We start from the raw sequence: 9,633 nt of genomic DNA on the forward strand, positions 1-9,633 counted from the left end.
TCTAAACACACGGGACAACTCCGCCCTAAGTGCTTATCATCTTCTCCAACTATGTAGGCACTTAGATGCAAATCAGCAATCTCTATATTACTCAAATATGGAAACACTACTACAAAAAAGACTTTTTAGGACTAGCATTACGAGTCCTAAAAAAGTTTTTAGGACTCGCGGGGCGCGAATCCTCTATTTGAGAGCCTTAAAAACTGAGGTTTGTGAGTCCTAAAAACTCTCGCTGAGTGCCTTTAAGTAATTTTTTAGGACTCGCGTTGCGAGTCTTAAAAGAATGTTTTTAGGACACGCAATGCGAGTCCTAAAAGATTTCGTTGAGTGTCTTTAAATTAAGATTTTAGGACTTGTTTTGCATGCCCTTAAAAGTAAATATTTTTAAAAAGAAAATGCAGCTACAATGTTCATTTTGATTTAAAATATATATATATCCCTTTGAGAGTCCAAAATGTATTATATATGTTAGATTTCCAAAATTTTCAAAAGAAAATACAATAAAATATTTTTTTATTAATTACTCAAAAATATAATTTCAATATTTAGTCTACTCGGCTTACAAAATCATATTACATGATAGTTTATACTACAGTCAAATTCTATCATCACCAAATATTAAATAAGAAATGTATACAAAGTTAGTGAAATATATTTTTGATTCTAAAAACTTCAACTACCAATGTTGTCTAGTATTGCGCCAAAGAAATGCATCTCAATATAGATCTGCACATTATAAAAAAGTTATTTAATTATTAGGTTCATCAAGATTTTCAAAAGTTTGCTTAGAAACAATCAATCCACTGCAAGATGATAATTAATATTAGAATATTGTATTTATAAAAAAATATACCTTTAGAAAATAAGCACGTCCAAAAGATCAAATAAATTTAGGATAAGAAATATGTTTCAAGAGAGCTAGCCACGCTTGTATTTGTTTACAAACTTCAACATTTTTTAATGATTAGATTTTAATGCTCATACAACTAGATATAAATTATTAAGAGAAATACAAATTCATTTGAATTAAGAGTGAAAAATGATTGTTTTAAACTTAAGATATAATGTACTAATCAAAAGATCAATTACATATATCCAATATAAAAGAATTTTTAGTGCAAAACGTTAAAAATGGATGTCAATCTGCATAATGTCTAGATTTAGTATTGAAGTTTGGAGAGATATTTAGTTACCCACACATATTAATTAACCTATAGACAGTCCACATGCTATAAAGAAATAATTTCAAACTAGCATGTAAATCCCAAAGAACTTTGATAGTCACATCTCTAGAAAACAAAAATACTGCAATTTCATAAAATCTAGTATTGAAAGACCTTACCAAAGACAAAGTCTAACTTTTGCCACACTAAGCTATTTTTTATATCAAGCGACAAAACAAGACAGATTTCAGAGAAAGAATCCTAAACAAAAGCGGGGAGACGATTATTGTAACGCCCTGAATAACCAAGACCGTTACACTGTGTGTTTGAAATAGTGCGAGACTTGCTAATCAAGTCATTTAAACAAAAACGTGAATCTAAAGACATGATCAGGTTAGGTTTAAAAGATTTTGGTTATAAACGAATAATTTTCATTAAAATAAATGTTTGGTACACGGGATCCCAAATCAAGGTTTAAATGACATAATTACAGAATTTCCAAATGTTATAAATAATCAAGTCACTCTAATGGAAAAATACACATTTTAGGTTTCCGTCCCTATACAATCCCTCGACCATGGCGGTCGAGCAGCTGACAACGTACACCTCGCCCCAGAGCTCTCTAACCCATGGTCAATTCATCTTACCCTTGCCTTTACCTGCACCACGTAGCACCCGTGAGCCGAGGCCCAGCAAGAAAACATAATAACATAGCATGATCAATATCAATAACCAATTATTCTACAAAGCATAACCAAGTATTCAGCAACTCATAACGTTCACCTGTTCAGTGATAACAATCGACAAATTAACAACTTGTCATCCAGATAATCAACATATCATATTCATTAGATTAACGACAATAATCACGTTCATAATCAATGGTTTATCGCAACCATTAAACAATATTTAGGGTCGGCGCCATTAGGCCGCACCCTCTATTTAACCCACTGTCTTTGGCTCACTTAGGCCGCCCCCAGTGTTATATCCACTGACTCTGGCCAGCTTAACCGAGCTCAGTGATTAATAAGCTGTCCTCAACTACCAGTGGCTGAGCCGTGCCTGTGCGCAAGAATTGATTCTAGCACTCTTAAGCCGTTTATCACATGTCCCCATGGCATAATACCACCTCATTGTTGGAAAAAGCTTATACAGGATCTTTATTTATTTTCATGTATATCTAATATTAAACAAATTAATACGAGATAGTCTAAAACATGTTTCTAAAATTGAATTCAAAGAGAAACAAATAATATAATACTTACAGTATACGCAGCGGAATTAAGAGTCCTTCCTTCAGTTTCTCTAACTCTTGTATCCTCTCTGTCGCAGAGTATTATCAAGAAACTGAACCGATCTTCTATTTTCTTCACGATCTTCCAATGTATCCTTAGAACCACCTAAACTAGTGTGGGCAATTCTCAACACATGAGATAGATATAGAGAGAAGAAGAGAAAATAACAAAGTGGCTTAGAAAAAGACTTGTGTTTAGAGAGAATATAAAACTAACAGAAAATCTGACTTATGACTTATCTGTCGTCTCTTAATCTTCTCTCTAAGCACTCCTTTTATAGACTCAATTAGGCCATTTAATTTAATTAAAAAATCAATAAAATAACAGCCATTTTGAAGCCCTAGGTCGAAATTATCATGGGCTATAGGCCCGTGAAATTTCCCATTTGATTATAAGCCCATTGGACTTAAAATCAAGGCCTGTATTATTTTCTATTGATTTAATTAATTAAATAATTATTTAAATCATTTATCAAATTAATTATTTATAATTTGAACCTTTATTTAAATTTATTTATTAATTTAGATACCAATTTATCTTAATTAATAAATCTGCCATAATTTCTCTTTTCTTCTCAAAATTACACAACTCTGTGAAACTATCTAAAATTGACCTGGTCAACTTTGATAATTCTAATTGATGATTAAATCAATTAATTGAGACTATCTAGATGATTTTATCCAAGGTACAATGGGGACCATGGGCCTATGAAATCAAGCTCCAATAAGTTATCATAAATCTAACAAATAAATTTACTAACTTATTAATTCCTCGTGACTCCACTATAGACTCAGAATTGCACTCTTGAATTCATAGAACGCTCTATAACAAATATAGATACGCTATTAATTATCCATTGTTACAACCATAATTGTCACTCAATCCTCTATAGACGGTCTACAATGAGATAGGACTAAAATACCATTTTACCCCTCATTGTATTTTATCCTTAAAACACTTAGTTACTTGTAAATGATATTTCAGTAAACTAATTTAATTACTGAAATGAGATCTCTATCATTTAACACCTTGAACCAAACTAAAAGGAAACCATCGTTTCACTTCTTCATTAGAAGCTATAGATGTTCATATCTATGATTAACACTCCCACTCAATTATACTACCGAGTTCCCAAGATGTAAGTATGGGCTAGTCCGTAGGGTAAGCTGGTAACGAACAAGTCAAAGAACTCAAATAATACAATCAGTTAGAATACTAACCACTCAGAATTGAGATTGAATTAACCTATGGTCAAATATATGATATGACTAGAATAGATAATAACAACATGTTTACTTATCTTATCAACTGTCAATATCGGTCTTGTCCGATGTAACAAATACATCCGATCTTATCTACTTTGCTAATGTTCTGGAAAGAACATAACACTGTAATGTGTAAGTAGATCATATCGTAGATTAGCAAGTCAGTGTAAATCCGGTGCACTGACTAATCTTAGGACTAACTTATTTTTGAACATATAATCATATTTATATTCCACTGTGATTACGTCACTATAAATAAGATTAGCTATATGCTCGGGATTTAATAGAAGTTTATATTAAACAAATAATCATGAAAATAAAACATGTGAGCAAAGTGATTGACCAAGTCAAAAAATGATTTCTATTCTTTTATTGATAATAAAATGAGATTACAAAGAATTTGGGTTTTAATTAGGGCATAAAACCCCAACACTCATGACATTCATACAATTATAGGGAGCTCTTAGTCCCAACATATTCATATGGTTTATCACAATCATATAACAGTGCATACAAATATAGAGAACACTTAGTCTCAACCTATCCACATAAACGAGTGCAATTTTCTTACCTTTAATTCCAAGTGCTTTAATTAAGAAAGACGACCCACGAGCACGATCCTGCCCCGAGCCCAAGCGTACACCTAGTCACAACCATGATAAAGGATTCCATCAATAATAAATTATTAAAGGTTTCTGGACTAAGTTCTAGCCTCCGGGACATCGAATTCCACCAAACACGGTAGTGGAATCGATCTCGAGCACCCTGGGTTAGGTTCCTGCGCCTAAAATCTCCATAAGGCCAAAAATGCCCTTAAGAGCCGCGACCCTAGCCCTCCATGCTGCGGACCGCCCCTAACCAGAGGCCTAGCCTCCCCAGAAAACACACACGAGCTGCGGCCCTAAGCTTCCCATGCCGCGGCCCGCCCTCCTTCTTGGCACACCTCTGTTTTAGAGAGCTGAGGCACACTAAGAACTGAGCCGTGATCCGACTCCTTCGAACCGAGACTACACTCCATTTTCATCCATCAAATCTCAACCAAACTAACCCAAAATCATCCTAATAACGTAATTCAACTGTCATAAACATCCTAACATGTTTCCAAAAGTAAAACCCAACAAGAACCTAACTTAGAAACTACCAATATAACACTTTGATTTTGAAATCCATAAGCTCATGAACACCTTAGAACAGGCAGTAATTCCCAAAAATTCAGATGCTAAACCATTATTAAAGGCTTACCTTTGCTGAAGAGCAAGACCACCAACTAGTTGCTGAGTTAATTCCAAAACTTTAGCCCCAATTTAATCTTCAAAATCAAGAACCCCAAAACACTTAGAACTCAGTCCAAATCTATATAATTCAATGACTAAGAAAGTGATTCAAGACTTGCCTCAATTCCCGTTGAATTCCTTAGCTAAAAATGAGCTAATCTCCCAAAGTTTCAACCCAATTCCCTGAGTTTCCAGCCAAGCTTCTCCTTGATTCTGTGGTTTCCCTTGAGAGAAAAGGAGAGAGAAAAGATAAGTGTCGGTTTGGATATCTTCTTCTATTTTTCTTAATTTGTTTTATCTGTCTTAGTTACTTAAGTTAATCTCTAGGCTCGGGGTACCAAAAACGTCCCCGATGGCAAAATGGTAAATTTCCCCAGTATTCACACCTAGGCTTCCTAACCTCAAATATATCCCCAATTATTTATTTCCATAATCCGATAATCCAAATAACTGTCTAATAACCAAAATACCCCTTGACTCACTCCAAGTCAAGTATTGGGTCCCGTTGTGACTTTTCCCGCTACTTGCTCCCTAGAATCGTCTCGTGTCGAACGCTGCCAATATAAATATATCCACATAATAATATGATCTCAACAGTTTATCACATTTATGCCCTAATGGGCCCAAATTACAATTATGCCCTTACAAACTAAACAGGGCCTGCATGCTTATTTAATACTCATAAACATGCATTTCATATATCCATATAATCATGTATTTTCACCATTAATTCACATAAATTCCAATTATGCCCTCCCAGCACACTAATCAAGGCCCTTAAGCCTTATTAGTAATTTTGGATCGCTACAATTATACTAAACATTTATAAGAGAATAAAGATTATTATACAAGAGATAATCTATAGAAATGCAACATACACAGTTACCAAGCTACATAGCAAAGCAAACATACATGTGCATTTAAAAGTTGTCATCTTACTCTAGATGGATATTGTTTTTCTTGCTCCAAAACTAAATGTTCCATTCTGTAGACTACCTAGCTTCATAAAGAAATAATTGTCATCAAAGAATTAATCAGAGAACAGTGGTAAGAACATAAAGAATAATGATCACCAAAGCAAAAGAGAACAAAAAACTAAAAAATTAATAAAAAGTTTATCCACTGGAAATAAAAAGTTCTTAAAATGTTGACCACTGGAAATAAAAAAAACAAGAGAGGTCCACACATACTTTATTATATTAAGTTACCACACTTATTCGATGTACTCCCAAAAAAAATAAAATATCTCACAAGATAAAGACCAAACTTATACATGGCAAACAAAAAGAATTATAAAACTCAATATAATGCTCTCCCCTGCTTTTGTTCTTCACAAACTGAATTATAAGAGACAATAAAAACATTAGAGCAACCAAACTGAGAAGTAAGAAGTTTAATAGTCATAATAAATATAAATTATATATCTTAAACTTGTTCTCAGTGTTACATAAAGACACTGCTATATATTATATTACATTCAAAATAATAAAATAAATATGTAACAACCAAACATATATGATAAAAGAAAACCATGCAAACACTTTCTTGAATAAGCTTTTGCCTCCATTATAGATCCAACAAGTAATCGATATATCTTTCAAAAAGCATGCATTAAAGACTAAAGGAAATGTGCATGGTTCTTAATTAAATACAAAGCTAGTAGTTGTTATAACTGTTACTTGTGAATTGCATGATGCAAAAATAACTTTTAAGTAATTTGGACGAAACATCTTAAACACAAGAGGAAGAAAAAGATGGGCAAACGAATATCATTTTCTACAACATTGGACCCCACAAAAATGATGGTGGTTACATAGTCTATTTTATATTCAAGTAATGTTTATATAAATGTCTGCCAAGTTGAGAGGTGGCCTTAATTATATGTAATATATAACATTTCGATTGACTATATAAAACATGCTTAAAGGTGTCTCAAACCTTTAGATTTTGGAGCCTAATATTAAGATTATAGGATAAAACTTGGGACTTTCATCAAACATGTGCTATGCAAGAAAATTGTAGAACATGCATAAATTGCTATAATGATATAATCACACAACATAATTTGACTGAGCAAAGCACAACATCAATTAACAGAAATATACTGCATGAAAATTTAACAAAAAAAATAGGTTACAAAAAAAAAACATATTACATGAAAATTAAAACATAGTAAAATACACATCTTGCACTGAAAATAGAAGAAAAAGAGAAAAGCCAACATGTCACCATCTATAGAAAATCGGACAACATATCCCCTAATTTACTAGCCTAGCCATATGTCACATTCAACACCAACATGTCAAACAAATCAAACAGCACATAGGTTTTCATCCATATATTACCGCAGCACACAAAATTCTCATAACCTACTTCACTAAGACATGCAAGTTCTCAATCTCCCGTTATCACCGCAGCACACAGAATTCTCAGAACCTACTTCACTACGGATGAATATCTAAGATATTCAAACTCCACTAAAGTAATACAATTGTCATTCAAAATTTTAAAATATTGAAAATTTAAAAAAAAAATACAACATACCTCTTGCAATTAGCTACCGATCCAATGCTTTAAGACCAATCAAAATATTAACCTAAACATTATTATTAACATTATAAAAAATAAAAAAGTTAAATGTATGTTCCATATCATGTTATTACCCCAAGTCATGTTATTTAAAATTCTATAATCAACATAATTATTATTAATTAGACAGTCAAATATTAAGATTATAGAAAAAAAAATAAGGGAAAAAATGTGATGAAGTAGTCCATGAAAATCCACATGCTAGAAAGCTTGTTAAATAGGCCACTAAATCATATTATAAAAATCATATCTACCAATGAAATCATATCAAGCAAATAATAAGATTTCTAACATACATTCTCAAATAAAACTAGTTCTAAACTGATCAAGCACAACAAATCAAATCAGTGATAAATAAGAACAACGAAAACAAGGTTAGATGGAAAGGAAAAAAAGAAAGACGTAAAATCAAACATAATATGATCTAATCGACAAACATGAAGGGAAAATAAGATTTAAGTGGCACATCACACAAGAGAAAAATGAGTGAAGTAACGTATAATAATTTAGTCCTCTGCTCTTAAGATTGGAGTGAATGGATGTAGTAACGCAAAATATAACAATATAAATTGAGACAGTGATGGTAACACACACATGCATATACAGTTGTGGAACCATCATTTGTTAGAATATTTTATTTAATTAATTGGAGTTATCAAAATTAATAATTCTAATTAATATGATTAAAGTCATTATCGTGATTAATTATGACAATACTATTTAGTTTACTCCGTATATTTAAGATTGTTAATGCATCTAGATATAAATTATGTCATATAAGGCATATATAAAAAGTACAACACATCGATCACAGAACTGAAATCATTAGAAATTAGCAAGTGCTGAGTTAGTTGTTATCTTCTTCTTGTCTTTTAGTCACCATTCATCCCAATCAGTATCACATAAAAGAAACCAATATAAACATAATTCCATAAACACATAATAGATAATCCAAGAGCTCAATTTGGAATGACAATGCCCAAAGAGCACCATAGCAACACTTGAAAAGAACAACTTACAAAAAAAAAAGAAAAATCTAAGTCGTGTTAGGAAACTCAATGGGAGCGTGGCTGCTGTATGTTAGAAATTAGTGGGGGCATTTCTACAAACACATAGAGTGCATTAATCATAAATATGAAATGAACGATTTTAATTCAAGAATCAAACACAAATTAAGTGAAAGCACATCCAGAAAAAAGAAGGATGAAGAAAATGCGTAGACCCACATCTCACCTCTGCCAAGACCAGCCATGAGACCCACGCATCTCACCTCTGTTGAGACCATCTATGACCGAGACCCAAAAGTACCTCGGCGAAGACCACCGTCACGACCCCTGCGAGGCCACCACTCCACCACCTGCGAGAGATTGAGGGGCATACCTCAGATTGTTCAATGCCCCAATAGTCCTTTACTTGTCCAAAAGTACGAGCCTGGAGGCTTCTGCTCGCGGTGGAGAACGGCAACGATGGGCTCGCAAGGCTGGAGTTTCAGCGGTGTCTGGTACTCCTGATCCAGTGTCTGCACGCCGGCAACCATCGGAGGGCAGCCGTTCGGGCCTAGTAGAGCAGAGAGCATGTGAGAGAGAGAGATGGAGAAAGGCCAGTATGGATAGGGTAGGGTGGGAGAGAGAAAAGGATTTGGCACTTATTTTTTATTTATTTATTTATTTTATAAATAAAAATAAGAGTATATTATTCCGATAAAAAAATTGTGATTATAAAACTCCCAATTTTATATTCCTAATATTATAAAAAATAATTTTAAAAATCAAAACTATACAATTTCTCTTAAAACTTATAATAATTGTTACATAAAATAATTTTATGCTATTTTACTTAACAATTTTAAGGACTTGCTTTGAGAGTCCTTAATACTCTTTTAGGACTCGCAAAGCGAGTCTTTAAAAGTCATTATTCCTAATTTTTCAGGCCAGGTGTTTTTAGGACTCGCTATTAAGGACTCCCAAAGCAAGTCCTTAAAATTGTTAAGTAAAACACTCATTTTTAGCCCAGATTTTTTTAGGACTCGCATATTATTTTAGGACTC

At 33.0% G+C, this 9,633-nt stretch overlaps 1 long non-coding RNA gene across 1 annotated transcript; it reads right to left on the reverse strand.

The window, feature by feature from the left end:
- Positions 1-1,790: 1,790 nt before the first annotated feature.
- On the reverse strand, positions 1,791-9,189 carry LOC133790972 (uncharacterized). The gene is made up of 3 exons (XR_009874095.1): positions 8,820-9,189; positions 5,910-5,997; positions 1,791-1,822 (listed from the first exon to the last, which is right to left on the reverse strand). It is a non-coding gene; the product is annotated as an uncharacterized LOC133790972 (long non-coding RNA).
- Positions 9,190-9,633: the final 444 nt, after the last annotated feature.

Source organism: Humulus lupulus, chromosome 7, assembly GCF_963169125.1.
Source record: "Humulus lupulus chromosome 7, drHumLupu1.1, whole genome shotgun sequence".
Classification (NCBI taxonomy): domain Eukaryota; kingdom Viridiplantae; phylum Streptophyta; class Magnoliopsida; order Rosales; family Cannabaceae; genus Humulus; species Humulus lupulus.